Genomic DNA, 17,357 nt, shown 5'->3' on the forward strand with positions numbered 1-17,357 from the left:
AATTAGAACTTTTCATTGGTTGGATTCCCTGGGTATTTTAACCACTTCCGGACCGCCCACCGTCGTTTTACATCGGCTGTTTGAAGAGGAATATCGTTGTTATGGCAGCAACCAGCTGCCATAACCCCAGTATCCTCTTCTTCAGTGAGCGGTCCGGTTTCAGATAAAAGTGGTCTCTGTGGGGGATTTGCCGCGATATCACTTTTATCGGTGGCGGGAGAGGGCCCCCCTCCCGCCGCTCTCTCCGGTGCCCTCCGCCGCTAACCAGAGCCGTTGACAGCAGCGGAAGTGATCGGATCTTCACCCTTGCTCGGCATGGAGACGAATGAGGAGAAGATGGCCCCCACGCAACTCCATAAGAATGCAGGGCAAAAGCAACGTCAAAACATCACTTCCGTCCATAGCTCTTAAAGGGCCATTTTTTAAAAAAAAATGAAATGACATTTTTTTTTTTCTTATTGCATTTTAGTGTAAATATGAGATCTGAGGTCTTTTTGACCCCAGATCTCATATTTAAGAGGTGCCGTCATGCTTTTGTTCTATTATAAGGGATGTTTACATTCCTTGTAATAGGGATAAAAGTGACACAATTTTATTTTTTTTTTAAAAACAGTGTAAAAATAAAAAATAAAAGGTAAAATAAGGCCCCTTTTGCACTGGGGCGGGGGGCGGCAAAACTGCACTATTTTTAGCGCTGCTTTACTGTCGTTTTAGAGGCGGTATTTGGCCACTAGCAGGGGCGGGTTTACCCCCCTGCTAGCGGCTGAGAAAGGGTTAAAACTACCGCAAAGCGCTGCTGCAGCAGCACTATGCCGGTGGTATAGCCGCGCTGCCCCATTGATTTCAATGGGCAGGAGTGATGAAGGAGCAGTGTTGCGGATGCTGCTAGCAGGACTTTTTTTATCATCCTGCCAGCGCACCGCTCCAGTGTGAAAGCCCTCGGGGCTTTCACATTGGAGACACAGCAGCGGCTCTTTCAGGGCGCTTTGCAGGCGATATTTTTAGCGCTGTAGCACCCCAGTGTGAAAGGGGTCTAAATAAGAAAAAAAATTAATTCTTAAACGCGCCCCATCCCAACGAGCTTGCATGCAGAAGCGAATGCATACGTGAGTAGCGCCCGCATATGAAAATGGTGTTCAAACCACACATGTGAGGTACCACCGCGATCAGTAGAGCGAGAGCAATAATTCTAGCCCTAGACCTCCTCTGTAACTCAAAACATGCAACATGTAGAATTTTTTAAACATCGCCTATGGAGATTTTTAAGGGTAAAACTTTGTCGCCATTCCACGAGCAGGCACAATTTTGAAACGTGACATGTTGGGTATCAATTTACTCAGTGTACCATTATCTTTCACAATATAAATAAAAATTGGGCTAAATTTACTGTTGTCTTATTTTTAATTAAAAAAAGTGTATTTTTTCCAAAAGAAGTGCGCTTGTAAGACCGCTGTACAAATACGGTGTGACAGAAAGTATTGCAAGGACCACCATTTTATTCTCTAGGATGTTAGAAAAAAAATGTATAATGTTTGGGGGTTCTAAGTAATTTTCTAGCAAAAAAAACTGTTTTTAACTTGCAAACAACAAATCTCAGAAAAAGGCTTGGTCCTTAAGTGGTTAAACCAAACTAAAATATAATGCATGCATGGTTATATTTTCATTTAAATCTTGATTTGAAACAAAAAGAGTAGATTCTTTCAAAAGAACTAGGAAGTTACTAAAGTGCACCAGAAATGTAAAGTGTCAAAATAGAAAAGTGTCTCTGTAGTCCTTTATAGCACCACAGGAGCTCTAAGGGACCTGCACTAACATTCTACTGACACTTTTGGTATTCAAATTGCACTACTTTGGAAATATCTCTTTAACATATGAGGGCCTATTTAAAAAAGATCAGTGAAAACACAGCAGCAAATTTCACCTTATTTGTCACTAAAATCTCTGATTTATTAAATGTTAAAAATACAGTTTGTAGGCAAAAGCAGTTAGCTACTTTACCACTGGGTGGCTTTGTACCAGAAGAGTGTCTGATTACAGTGGGTCATGTCATTAAGTACTAGGCCCCTTTTAGGGAGAGCCCTTTAACAGGATTTTAGGGGTGAGACTGCACCCATATAGTATATAAGTCAGGTAGGAGGGGGAATAGACAGTCTTCGGACATGGGAGCTGAACACCCTGCACCCATGAGCATGTAGCCAGCACAGGTAGTTCATGGACAGGGCAAGAGACCGTAAGGAGTGGACCTGTACTAAGAAGGAGAGGGATGTAGTCTTTCCGTCCCTTATGGAGGTGGGGGCTACGGCGGATTGCAAAAGGCCTTTTAGGCCAGGTTGGAGATCCCTGTGAAAGGCTGCTTCCCGGAGAGTTCCTGGAAGAGAAGTATCTAGCAAGGAGGTGACTTCAGAGAGCACAGTCCTGCGGACTGTTCATTAAATGTCACTAAATGTGATTGACTCTGTAACGTCAAGTGACTCTGGAATGCATGTCCTCATGATGTGACTGTAATGCCATTTCATAAATACCACCAGTAAAATGCAGCAATGTTCCTTCCTTGGGGATTCACAGGTCTATGGCTGGGAATGTCATGTAGAGGCCGAGGGCAAGGAGCAGGGCACAAGCTAGGTGATGGGGGGAGGGTCCAGAGGTAGAGATAGTCAGCGCAGAACATATTCCAGAGGGTAGTATTGGGGGCATTAGTGGTAGGTTGACTAAAGCACCTCAACACGAGGTAAGTATAGTAACAAGTCCTATTTGCAACCCCAGATCACCCAATAAAGAGATAGTATGCGACTGGTCTAAACTACGTGGCATATTCACCAATGCCAGGAGTCTGGTGGACAAGATGGGAGAACTAGAACTACTGTTTTTTTTTTTTTTGTTTTACTTTTTTGTAAAAAAAAAAAAAACAAAATCTAGAAAAATCTGCCAGTAGTCACACAAGATATAAACACCCATAAAAAGGTAAAGAACCAAAAAAATAGCTATAGGAAAAGCAATAGAAGGCGAAGCAGGAAGATGAGATGGCGATTTCAGTTGCTGCAAGAAATATGAAACAGATATATAAAATTGAATTGTCAGATAAGGACCATGTTTTTTAGAATGGAAAGTAACAGGTGGGGCGTACAGTATTTTTGGCAGTTCAGTATGTATTGCCATAATCCAGAAATAATGTGGGTCATATAACTAGCCAAACACAATCTATCCAATCCTGGCCCATAGGTATGATCCAGTCAGGATCTTTTCCATCCTATGACTTAATCTAAGTATGTCTGTTTTTGGTTTTAAGGACAACACCGCAGCAGTACCAGGAGCAGACAATGCTCCTTACTTTAAATCAGAAAGTAAGAACCAGGAATTTCAGGAGGGCTAGCCAACTTGGCTATACTCTCAAACACAAGACATTTAAAGTCTCTTCCCAGGACAATATTGTGGCAGCATTTTCACCACATAAGAGCTGTGGGAACTTATGCCCACACAGCAGCAGAGAAGCTTTAAGAAACAAAAAGGAGGTTCTAAGCAGCAGGTAAGAAAATGGTAGAAAGTGTGGTTTATTCCATTTCTAACACATTAGGGGATGTCGTAGGGAACTGGATTTCACAGAGGTAGTAAGTGGTCATCTCTCTCTTCTGGCTGTTCCCCAAGCTGATCATCTCCCACTCCATGGTAGGCGGTTTCCGAAGACCAGGGCCGAGATCAGTACACGAAGTCACAGCCATCCGCTACCAGGTTGCCAAACTCTTGCCAAAAAGTGATATTGGGGAACTGCTCTATCCCTTTAGCTCCAATGACAAAGCGCTTAGAAAGAAATTCACCGATAATATAAACGGCAACTAGTACCTCAAAACACAATGAGAAGAATGGAACCCACACTGAGATGGGATTCCTCTGCTGGACAGGCAACACTACTGTCCATCTCAAACAGATAGAAACAATTGTTTGTTTTGTTTCTCTCCTAGCTAATTATCGTAAAGGCATCCCCCAGGGTGTTCTTGTTGCAGGATATCATGATCATGGCCTGCCTTGGTTCTTTATCACATTGATTGTCGTACTTGTCTCCAGATTTGTAGAATAGCATGATCCAATCTGTTCCATTGATGAAGTGGGTGTCATTGATGCGACCAGTCATGGTGTCCGAGGAGCCTACTTTGCCCTTTGTCAACCTGCAATACTTTACCTGTTTGGTACAAGCTTCACAGATGGAGACCCTCCTATAGTATACACTGGAGCACCTGTGTGGCCCCCCTAATAAAAATGGTGTTCTTTTGTCCCACACTAGTGCTCCAGTGTCCAGATGTGAAAACAGCTGCTGAGTGTCCTCTCTTTACATAGAATCTAGTTTGCATTTCATTCTAGTAACAAAGCCATCTACACAACCCAATTCTTTTAAGACAAGTATAGGGCGTCAAAATGGTGGCCAAATGCATATGGGCTAAACAATGTTATTTTATATTTGGAACGAAAAATGTTTGATCCGAACGAATAATGTGCCCATGAACATGAAAGTTGCCATTTTAAACTGTACAACAGTTCCTAAAAGCACATGGAGCAGCACGAACGTAATAAACACAAAAACAATAGGAACACAGCACAACTACTTACTTTTTTGCAGCACTCTCCGGATCTTTCTGTACTGCTCATGTTCTCATAATTTCAGGTCCGACCACCGCTTCCTGAGCTGATCTTTCGATCGTCGTACCCCGAATTTCCGGTGCAGACTCCTGACCACTTTCGCCATGATCTTGGCCTTTCTGAGATTGTGGTTGGGGTAAGGCCCATACTTTCCATCATAGTCGGCCTTCTTCAGGATGTCCACCATCTCCAACATCTCCCCAAAGGACATATTTGAGTCCTTAAATCTCCTTCTGGATTGGGACGTTTCAGGCTTCGGCCTTCCCTCCTCCTCCTCCTCCTCGTTGCTACAATTAGCACGCACCTGCTGTCTATCCGCCATGTGCTCTTCCCCCACTGCGCCGAACGAAAAGGGGCGGGGAATAGACTAGAAAGAACGTCATGGGCGGGCGGAGTTATACGCATGCGCAGTGTGTATAAAGCGTAACACACGTGCGTCTTACGTACGATCTGTGAGCGGAGGAAGGAGCATCGAAGACGCCGATCGTGATAACGAAGGTAAGATCTAAACTTGCGCCTATACTGCTTCGAAATGGAAGCCTATATTGTAACAAGATTAGGAGAGTTTGGCCTGACATTCGGGTTTGTCTTGTGTTGTGTCTTGCAGAGAAAATGGATGGGTTCAACGACCACAATTTCCTGCCCCTGTTCATAGACAAGTACAGGGAGCTGCCCTGTCTGTGGCAAGTGAGACACCCCCACTATAACCACAAACAGAAGAGGCAGGCAGCGCTGGAGAAACTGCTGGAGTTGGTGAAGCCGGTGGTCCCCACAGCAACCATCCCTTATTTAAAAGCCAAAATTGGTGGCCTGAGGAGCACATATCTTAGGGAGCACAAGAAGGTCACAGATTCCCAGAGGTCTGGAGCTGCAGCAGATGACATTTATGTCCCCAGGCTCTGGTACTATGAGAGACTGCGATTTCTGTCAGACCACACTGAAGTCAGGGAATCCCTCTCCACTCTTCCTTCCACTCTTCCTTCCACCCCAGCTGAGGCTTTCGATGTCCAACCTGGGCCTTCCATCCAGGAAGAAGTGGAGGAGCCCAGCTGGAGCCAGGTATAGCATTCTTCTACAGATATCTAGTCAATAAAGAAATGATGTTTACTAGATGTTATTATTGATCACTAATTGCTGATTGAAAAAAGTGTTTTACATATCAATAGACAGTAGCGGGCACCCAAAATTGCCACAAGAATGAAAAATGCTGGGCTCAGAAGGATAGTCTATTATATTTGTTAACATTCAATTTGCAACAGTCAGGAGGTGAAAATTGTGTGTGATTGATGAAAATAATACTAAAACTATGTCCCTTTTTCATACACAGGAAGACCTCAGCCAGGAGGAGGTTGTGGAATGTGGCAGTCAGGAGGAAGCGCGGATTAGTGGCAGCCAGGAGGAGTCGGGGATTAGTGGCAGCCAGGAGGAGGCGGGGCTAAGTGTCAGCCAAGAGAAGCCTGGGACCAGTCGCAGCCTGACTGAGTCTCAGGTCCCTCCCCTCCATACAAAAGGGCCAGGAAAGCCACTCCGAGTCCCGTGCAGGATTCAGCATACAGGTTGATCCAGGAGGCTTCTGCGTCCCTCCGAGCCTTACCCACTCCTGAAGAGGCCTTTGCCTGCATGGCTGCCACCAAATTGCAGGGCATGCAGGAGGGTCAACGCAAGCTCTCTGAGGACCTGATTTATAAAGTCCTACGTAAGGGGTTGAGTGGGGAACTAACACCTAAGACGGATGTCATTGAGATCGACGATCCTCCTGCTCCTCCTCCTGCTGCCACAACTCCACCACCACAGCCACCGCGTGGAAGGAGGCGTGGAAAGAAGACCAAAGAGTGATGACCCTGGGTTCAGTCTGGTCTGACAGAAGATGCAGTCTCTCGTATGACCACAGCCTGGTGACACAGATGTCATCTGCTGCTTTCCGGATCTCTGGGAATTCTGGACCACACTTAGATAAGGACACCTCAGGCCACCAATTTTGCTTTTATAAAATTGATGTCTGCCCTGGGGGGTCCAAGGCTTCACCCACTTCTGCAGTTTCTCCAGCGTTGCCTCCCTCTTTGTTTAGTTGTGACCCCTTAATACATTTTTTGGGTAAATTCTACTCTCCTGTGTGTGTTTTCATCCAAAAAGGACAGTTTGTTGGTGAGGATTCAGGTACATTTCTAACATAAAATGTGAAATTAACAAGGGACAACAACACCAAACAATCTCCTACAGATTAAATAGAACAACATATCAATGGTGTTGTGGGTACTTGTCACAAAAAACACACACAAACATTTTCTGGAGTACAAATCAAAATCGCAAAAAAAAAAAAAAAAAAAAAATAGAAACACAAAAAAAGATTCTACATTAAAGCCAAATATAAATAAAAAATATACAAAAATATGTTGTCAGATGTGAGAAATCAAAATATATTGAGGGAATCCCGATAAATAGTAACAAAATAAGTTTGTGAGAAGTGTGTGTGAATATGAGCAGCAAAACTACTTAATTCTTGTCACATTATAAAGAAGAAGAGAGTGCGCTGTATTAAACCATTTTAAACATTGCAGCGTGACGAAAGTGCTGTATCCATTGCGAACGCTAAGTTTACCAGAACGAGCTGTCCCGTCTCGGAATTTCTTCTGAGCATGCGTGGCACTTTGTACGTCGGAACAGGCCACACACGATCGGAATTGACGCGATCGGATTTTGTTGTCGGAAAATTTTATCTCCTGCTCTCCAACTTTGTGTGTCGGAAAATCCGATGGAAAATGTCCGATGGAGCCCACACACGGTCGGAATTTCCGACAACACGCTCCGATCGGACATTTTCCATCGGAAAATCCGACCGTGTGTACGGGGCATTAGAGGTCGCTGGAAGACCTCTAGTCTGATGTGATGATTCGGATGTACAGTGTGCAGAGTGTGTGGTTGAAGCTGCAACTTACACTACAATGTGCACGGCTCCAAGGATGAGCATGTCAGAGCCCCTTCCCAGCACAGAGCTCACACAGGGCTCACAGGCTCCCTCCACTCCCCATTCACCCCTCTACAATGCACACTCTTCTCCATGCCAGGCCGGAAGCCCACTAGAACTACTGTTGTATGAGGAGGATTTAGATTTTGTAGGAATTACAGAGACTTGGTGTCAGAAACCATGAAATCAGACCGAGACAGAAGTACAGTTAAATCACACTTGGTTAATAATAAAAGTGAAAAGAACAAACGTAGTCAAAACATAGCCAAAGTTCAGTAACCGGAACGGATAGTAACCCAGAAGTCAGGCATCAAAGTAGTGGAACAGCAAGCAGGATCCGGAGCCAGAAGGGATGTCAGCAATGCCAGTCTTTAAACAGGAACGCAGGAGATGTTTCTTGTGATGTTGTCGAAGGCAAAGGCAGAGCACCTCTGGACTGGATGGCTTAAGTAGGCAGGACAGACGAGCAGGATATCAACAACAGCTGAGTAACTGTGGAGAGAGATGGGAGCTGGCAATTATCCGACAGCTGAGCGGCCAGCTCTGAGAAGGAAGGGCTGAGCCCAGCCCTGACACTTGGTTCGACAGCTCTCATGATTGGCTGGCAACCATTCAAGGGTATTCCCTATATAGGGATATAGAGGGTATAAAAGGGGAGGGGTATGCCTGTGTATCAAAAATTATGTACAAGTAAATGTGAGAGGTGGCATCACTAAGGGAGCAAAGGAGAAGGTGGAATCCTTATGGGTAGAGCTACAAAGGGAGGAAACTAAGGGGAAAGTAATACTGGGAGTATGCTATAGGCCCCCTAACCAGAGGGAGGAGGCAGAGGCGGACCTCCTATCACAATTTGGATTAGCGGCAAGAATGGGAAGTGTCATTATAATGGGGGATTTTAATTATCCAGACATAGACTGGGAGGAAGGAACCACGCATTCATCTAAGGCTTGCCAGTTCCTAAATATCTTGTAGGACAATTTCATGGGTCAGATGCAAACTAGAAACAAAGTGTTACTAGACCTACTGATTACCAACAATACAAGCCTGATCATGGATGTGGAAATACGGGGCAATTTAGGAAACAGCGATCACAGGTCAATTAGTTTTAGTATAAATCACACAAATAGGAAACATAAGGGGAATACAAAGACACTGAATTTCAAAAGAGCAAACTTCCCTAAACTACGATCGTTGCTAGAAGATAATAATTGGGATAAAATCTTAGGAACAAAGAACAAGGAGGAACAATGGGTATGCTTTAAAGCATATTAAATAAGGGCATTCGTCAGTGCATCCCAATAGGAAATACATTTAACCACTTCAATACAGGGCACTTATACACCTTCCTGCCCAGACCAATTTTCAGCTTTCAGCGCTGTCGCAGTTTGAATGACAATTGCGCGGTCATCCAACACTGTACCCAAGCTAAATTTTTATCATTTTGTTCCCACAAATAGAGCTTTCTTATGGTGGTATTTGATCACCTCTGCGGCTTTTAATTTTTGCTAAACAAATAAAAAAAGCCCGAAAATTTTGAAAAAAAAAAAAGTTTTGCTTTTGTTTCTGTTAAAAATTTTTGTAAATAAGTAAGTTTTCTCTTTCACTGATGGCCACTGATAAGGCGGCACTGACAGGCACTGATAAGGCAGCACTGATGAGGCACTAACGGGCACTGACAATGGGAACTGATATGCGGCACTGGTAGGCAGCACTGATGGGTGGCACTGATATGCAGCACTGATGGGCATTGATAGGCGGCACTGATGGGCACTCATGGGTGGCACGGGGTGGCACTAATGGGCACTAATAGGCGACACTGATGGCACTGAGAGGCTGCAAAGATGGGTTCTTATGGGTGGCACTGATGGGCACTGATAGGCGGCACTGCTAAGCACTGATACGTGGCACTGATGGGCACTGATACGCAGCACTGATACGCGGCACTGATAGGCATCCATGGTGGCACTGGCAGTGGTAGGCATTGTGAGTGGGCACTGATTGGCAGCTGCCTGGGCATTGATTGGCAGCTGCCTGGGCACAGATTAGTATTTCCCTGGGGGTCTAGGGGGCATACCTGGTGGTCCAGTGTGGATGGCTTCCCTGGTGGTCCTGGGTGGGATCCAAGGGGGGGCTGTGCTGATAAACAATCAGCACAGACCCCCACCTGTCAGGAGAGCATCTGATCGGCTCTCCTCTACTCGAGTCTGTCAGACGAGAGTGAGGAAAAGCCGATCACCGGCTCTTCCTATTTACATTGTGATCAGCCGTGATTGGACACGGCTGATCACGTGGTAAAGAGTCTCCGTCAGGGACACTTTACCTAGATCGGTGTTGCGGGGTGTCAGACTGACACCCCGCAACAACGATCGCCGCGATGCGCGCCCCCGGGGGAGCACAGCGGCCCAATATCCTGCGGATGTCATATGACGCCCAGTCAGGATATTGAAACCACTTTGCCACCGTCATTCTGCTATATGGCGGGCAGCAAGTGGTTAAATAAGTTAATAAAAATCCTGGGTGGCTTAACTCCAACGTAAAAATGCATATAAAAACAAAGGAGAAGGCCTTTAAAAAATACAAGGCTGAGTGATCATAATCAGCAATCCAACTGTACAAAGAATGCAACAAGAAATGTAAGGGTGCAATCAGGGCGGCTAAGATAGAACACAAAAGGCACATAGCACAGGAGAGTAAACAAAAACCCAAGAAATTATTTAAGTACATTAATAGTAAGAAACAGAGGTCAGATCATATTTGTCCCATAAAGAATGATGAAGGGAATCTGGTTAAGAAGGATTGAGAGATGGCGAAGGTATTGAATTTATTCTTCTCCTCAGTCTTCACGAGGGAATCAGGGGACTTCTGTAACCAAAACTGCAATGTTGTTCCTCATGACATGTCACAGGAAGCACCCTCATGGCTAACAGAGGACAAAATTAGAAATAGACTTGAAAAACATAACATCAATAAGTCACTGGGACCAGATGGCTTGCACCCGAGGGTCCTTAAGGAACTCAGTCAAGTAATTGCCAGACCATTGTTCCTAATTTTTACGGAATGGTACCAGCTGATTGGAGAAAAGCCAATGTAGCAGCAATATTTAAAAAAGGGCCAAGATACATCCCTGGGAATTATGGACCCGTTAGCCTAACATCAATTGTATGCAAGCTCTTGGAGGGGATGATAAGGGACTATATACAAGATTTTATTAATGACGACGGTATCATTAGCAGTAATCAGCATGGATTCATGAGCATCGTTCTTTCCAAACCAATCTATTAACTTTCTATGAGGAGGTGAGCTGCCATCTAGATAAGGGAAGATCCATAGACGTGGTGTATCTGGATTTTGCAAAAGCATTAGATACATTTCCCCATAAACGTTTACTGTACAGAGTAAGGTCCGTTGGCATGGACCATAGGGTGAGTACATGGATTGAAAACTGGAAAATATAGATAAGCCTTGCGAGCCAGATAAAGGTTAATGCCTTATAAAATGTGGAATGAAACCTCAGTAAAAAACAGCTGCAAACACTAATCACGTTCCATAACCGTGTGAATGGTGTCAAAGAAATACAAATGTGTCTGCGCTAAATTGAAAAAATACCATATAGACAGTTACAATAAGTGCTAAGTGCCAGAATAACCAAATAAAAATAATAAATAATAAATAAATGTGTTTAAACTGACCTATGATAAATCAGAAATAACTCTAAGTGATCAAACCTTATAATTTTCAAAGTGCAAAGTGCAATATAAAACACACAATCTAAGTGCCAAATCAGGAGTGAAATAGCAGCAATCCTCATGAAAGTCCTTATAATTCAAAAAGTGTATATCCAAAGAAATGTAAATATAAAGTGCTCAAAATGTGTGTCCATAATTAGTGAAGCTCTTCCATCTTGTTCTTCCAAAGGTGCAACACCATAAAGCATGCCTTAGTGTCTTTCAGTGACCCCCAAAAGCGTATGCGCTCACCTTACAGTGTGTGACACAGTAATTAAACTCTGTCAAACACGTCTTAGAGCCACTCCTGTGCTCAAATGGAATCAACTGTGCAGACCTCCAATGTTCCCAGTCATGATGTTATATGCAAGAGAAAAGAAACTCCATAGCGCAATATTGTAAGATAATGAAGGATCTTTTATTAAAATAACCCTCCTCTCATAGGGGTACTCACATGCTGTGGGTGCGTGAGTGCACCATCCTACATAGGCATAGACACAAACAGGCCGATCGTAAGGTATAACGTGCGGTGCGGTGTGTGCCTCAATCTCTCTCTCTCTCTCTTTGCTGACAGCTCCGTCCAGGCCCTCCCCTACGCGTGTTCGGCACCGGGATCACGTGCCTTCATCAGGAGGATTTGATTGGACGGACGCTCTATGATCAATTTATAGTCACGGCGGCCATTTTGCCTTAGACCGCGGACAAAACTAGCAACAGGCTACGGCCATGTATATCCCTGGCGGCCATTTTCCCTTAGATGGCAGACTGAGTTAGCAACAGGCTACGGCTATACTTATCCCCTGTTGCCTAACGAACCCTATAATTATCATTCTAGCTATTCGTAGTCTGAGGAGCAAAGTGATTCAAAACCAGAGAGCAAAGCATATAGATAAAATCAAATAAATAGATGCTAAAAACCATTGTTATGGTGAACTAAATAAACCCCAGAACGGAGCTGCCATACATAGAGCACACCGCCGCACACCTCATACACAGAGACAGCCATAACAATCACAGTAATACAATTAAAAAACAGATAGTGTAATGGATACTAGATTCTAATTGATATATAGATACTCATGATACATATATAAAAAAAGATAGATATAGATAAAATCCCTGTAAGAAGTTAATGATAATATTAAAACATTTATTAAAATATATAATAAGAGACTGTAATCACTCAAATTGCTGTGGGGGAGTGACAACAGCAAAACCAAATAAAAAACAGAAAAACTCAGAATAGACTACTGTGTAAACAAAGCTCGTATTAAAAATGGGAGATATATAATGAAAGAATGAGCGGGAGTATGGGACAATATACTAATAATATAAATAGGGCCAATATACAATGTATGCCCACCTAAGCCCAATATACAGTGCATGTCTAGCAAAACCTAAAATATCAAACTAAAACCGTTAAAAGAGAACAAATAAAAAATCGTGGAGGAAAACGCTATAGTGGAGTCCTCCGGCGGAGTAAATGCTATTAATAATTGCTGAGAAAGCATCCTAAATCGAGCTCTCTATTTAGTCCACCGGGCACCAAAGAGCCAAGCTGGTGTATCCACCAAGATTCCCGTTTACTTATTTCTCTAATGAAATTCGAGCCTCTCCAGTGGCGTTTAGGTGCTTCAATTCCCCAAAATTTCATACCGGTGGTGCTCTGATTATGCATTCTTTTAAAGTGCACATATAAATTATGCTTATCAGACCCCTTACGTATGTGTCTCACGTGTTCCTCTATACGGTCTTTCAGGGCTCTGGTAGTACGCCCTACGTAAATCAAATTGCATGGGCATTTTAAAGCATAAACGACACCAATCGTTTCACAGGATATAAAGTCCCTAATAGTGTAAGATAAATCATTCCTAGGATTCGAAAATTCTTTTACCCTTCTAGTGTTGTCCGGAATCCTAATACAGCTGTAGCACCTGCCACAGCCATAGAAACCTTTAAGATCCCAAAACATTTTTGGTTTTGGGGGGGGTGGTTCCACTACGTTGTGTACCAGCTTGTCCCGTAAATTAGGAGCTCTTTTAAAAACAATTTTGGGTTTGTCTGGAAGCACATCCTTAAGATGTATATCTTGCTTTAGCACGCTCCAATATTTACATATAATCCTCCTTACTTCATTACTCTGCACAGAATAATCCAAAACGACATTGATGCCCTCATTATTATCCCTATCCATTGCCCTGGTGTTATCTCTTAATAAGTCATCCCTGTTCTTGCGTCCAACTTCAATCTTTTCCCTCTCCAAAAATTCCTTTCTATACCCCTTCTCCAAAAACATGTTGCTTAGCTTATCAGATTGGACCTCATAATCCTCAGCTCTTGTACAATTCCTTCGCATCCTTGTAAACTGCCCTCTAGGGATGTTGCTAAGCCAAGGTTTAGCAACATATGTATATGTATCATGAGTATCTATATAACAATTACAATCTAGTATCCATTACACTATCTGTTTTTTAATTGTATTACTGTGATTGTTACGGCTGTCTCTGTGTATGAGGTGCGCGGCGGTGTGCTCTATGCATGGCAGCTCCGTTCTGGGGTTTATTTAGTTCACCATAACAATGGTTTTTAGCATCTATTTATTTGATTTTATCTATATGCTTTGCTCTCTGGTTTTGAATCACTTTGCTCCTCAGACTACGTATAGCTAGAATGATAATTATAGGGTTCGTTAGGCAACAGGGGATAAGTATAGCCGTAGCCTGTTGCTAACTCAGTCTGCAATCTAAGGGAAAATGGCCGCCAGGGATATACATGGCCGTAGCCTGTTGCTAGTTTTGTCCGCAGTCTAAGGCAAAATGGCCGCCGTGACTATAAATTGATCATAGAGCGTCCGTCCAATCAAATCCCCCTGATGAAGGCACGTGATCCCGGTGCCGAACACGCGTAGGGGAGGGGCCTGGAAGGAGCTGTCAGCAAACAGAGAGAGAGAGAGATTGAGGCACACACCGCACCGCACGTTATACCTTACGATCGGCCTGTTTGTGTCTATGCCTATGTAGGATGGTGCACTCACGCACCCACAGCATGTGAGTACCCCTATGAGGGGAGGGTTATTTTAATAAAAGATCCTTCATTATCTTACAATATTGCGCTATGGAGTTTCTTTTCTCTTGCATATAACATCATGACTGGGAACATTGGAGGTCTGCACAGTTGATTCCATTTGAGCACAGGAGTGAATCTAAGGCGTGTTTGACAGAGTTTAATTACTGTGTCACACACTGTAAGGTGAGCGCATACGCTTTTGGGGGTCACTGAAAGACACTAAGGCATGCTTTATGGTGTTGCACCTTTGGAAGAACAAGATGGAAGAGCTTCACTAATTATGGACACAAATTTTGAGCACTTTATATTTACATTTCTTTGGATATACACTTTTTGAATTATAAGGACTTTCATGAGGATTGCTGCTATTTCACTCCTGATTTGGCACTTAGATTGTGTGTTTTATATTGCACTTTGCACTTTGAAAATTATAAGGTTTGATCACTTAGAGTTATTTCTGATTTATCATAGGTCAGTTTAAACACATTTATTTATTATTTATTATTTATTATTTTTATTTGGTTATTCTGGCACTTAGCACTTATTGTAACCGTCTATATGGTATTTTTTCAATTTAGCGCAGACACATTTGTATTTCTTTGACACCATTCACACGGTTATGGAACGTGATTAGTGTTTGCAGCTGTTTTTTACTGAGGTTTCATTCCACATTTTATAAGGCATTAACCCTTATGTGGCTCGCAAGGCTTATCTATATTTTCCTGTATACTCATTTCATATTCTTGTTAGCAGCCTGATGGATCCTTTTGCCTTTTTTGAGAATAGAGAGATTGATCTGGAGGATCTCTTCTCTACTGCTAGTGCTAAAGAGAATGATTTAACACAACTTTTTAGAAAATTAGGACACTGTATGGATAAAAAGAGTAATATATGGTGGGATCAGTCCACCATGGAAAAGTATCTAAAGGATGGCATGGTTCCTAGGAAGCCACGGTGGGATGTTCCCATTAATGATGGTTTGCTGGGTGATGATGATATAGAGGAGTGGTATTCATATTTTGCGGGTAAAGGTAGAGAGATTATGGAATTTCTTATTAAAAGAAAGCAACGGAAATTGAAGCTCCTAGAGAATCAGATTAAAGAGATTAGAGATAAACTTAACCCCTTCATTAATAATCCTGAATATACTAGACTCATGGGGGAGCTACATAAAAATATGCAGAAGAAAGATATTGAGAACAAGAATACAAAGAAGAAAAAATATTTGAGGGATTTCGAGGACTATCAAAATAAACAGGTTTTTCGTTGGCAATCCACGCTGGCGTCTAACACTGTGGCTAATTCTCAGCCACAGATAGGGACAGCCATGAATGGGGATATGAGAGTACCACAACCACAGGGTCAGCAGAATCCACAACAGCAGAATATCAAGCAACTCAATAGGGGATACCCTCCGTATCGACAGGATGATACACAACCCCACACACCTTACCGTCAGCCACCCAAGAGGCCCCATTATGATCAACAAGGACGGCCAAACAACGAGGGAAGAAATGGCCCACCACCCAATCAAGGGAATTGGGGTTATGGGGCACCTATCCATCAGGTTAATGGTAATAGAGCCCAGTATGAAGGAAATCATTATGATAGGGGCTATCCTTCAAATCCACCCCCCCAGTATAGAGGTGGACAGCAGAATGCATATGGGTATCATAGACAATATGGATACCAGCAGAGTACCCCATACCGACAACAAAGGAATTATGGATACCAACAGGGCACACCCTATAGAGGGAACCATTTACCGCACAGGGGTCCCCCATCTTATCAAGCTCCATTTAGGGGATATCCCCCTAATCCAAGAGAAGGTACACGAAGGGAGGGTGCTTACTACTCACCTAAACCACAAAGAGTTAGGTATAAAAACCCCCCACAAGATCAATACAGGGTACCTGTGTATAACAGTTTTCAACCTCTGGAAGATAATGAGCACTTTCTGGATGAATCTTTTTTAGGGGGGACCAGGGGAGGGTCCACCCGAGAAACGCGAAACCCAGGAAGAGAGGAGGGAGAGCTGGACGAAGAATACAACAGAAAAAGAAGGCGGGAAGATTAGGGCAGGGAATATATAACTTGAGTGGAGTAGAACTATCAAGAGAGGAAATATTGGTGTTAGATAAGGGGATTAAATATGCCCCAAAAAAAGGTCTCAATAAATTTGAAACATATGTTGGTGTACAAAAGTTGATTAGAAAACTTAACATTAAGAAGTATTATTCCCTTAACCCTGTTGAAAGGACCATTACCAACCATAGGTTTACGAGCTTAAGAAACAATTCCGTATTCAACCCCCATATACCCAACAACAAATATGTTGATTTATTTAAAAAACTGGTTACTACAGAATTGGAGCAATTACCGGTTAAGAAGGTGTATGAACACAAGGACCTGAAGAGAGGAATGGACTTATTGGGAAAAAGAACGGAAATAGTGGTCAGACCAGCAGACAAAGGGGGGGGGGGGTCGTTATTCTTTCATTGCAACAGTATAAAGATGAAATTGGAAGAATATTGAGCGACACGGATACATACCAGTTACTCAGCAGTAATCCCTCCAAACCCTTTAAGGATACATTGGAATGTATTATCAAATATGGAATTGATGAAGGTTATTTGAACAAACAGGAAGCCAAATATTTAGTTCCCATGGTCAGCAGGATACCTGTGATATACTACTTACCCAAGATCCACAAAGATAGTATTAACCCTCCGGGTAGACCGATAGTGAGCGGTATTGAATCTCTGACTTCCAGACTGGGAGAATATATAGATATCCATCTGCAACCCTTAGTGAAGAAAACCAAGGCCTATCTCAAGGACACCAAACACACCTTACAACTTCTTGGTGAGTGTACCGTACATGAGAATATGATTATGGCAACGGGTGACGTAGCCTCATTGTACACCAATATTGACCATGAGGGTGCCTTAAATGCTGTAGAATGGGCCTTG

The 17,357-nt window shown here is 43.0% G+C and overlaps 1 protein-coding gene and 1 pseudogene across 1 annotated transcript in view; both read right to left on the reverse strand.

Annotated features, from left to right (window-relative positions):
• The window catches only part of LOC141140366 (plasminogen-like), a 198,208-nt gene that overhangs the window by 66,978 nt on the left and 113,873 nt on the right, over window positions 1–17,357 (reverse strand). The gene's annotated exons all lie outside the window — the stretch shown is intronic.
• On the reverse strand, window positions 2,593–7,429 carry LOC141140369 (cation-dependent mannose-6-phosphate receptor-like; annotated as a pseudogene).

Source organism: Aquarana catesbeiana, linkage group LG04 (assembly GCF_042186555.1).
Source record: "Aquarana catesbeiana isolate 2022-GZ linkage group LG04, ASM4218655v1, whole genome shotgun sequence".
Lineage (NCBI taxonomy): Eukaryota > Metazoa > Chordata > Amphibia > Anura > Ranidae > Aquarana > Aquarana catesbeiana.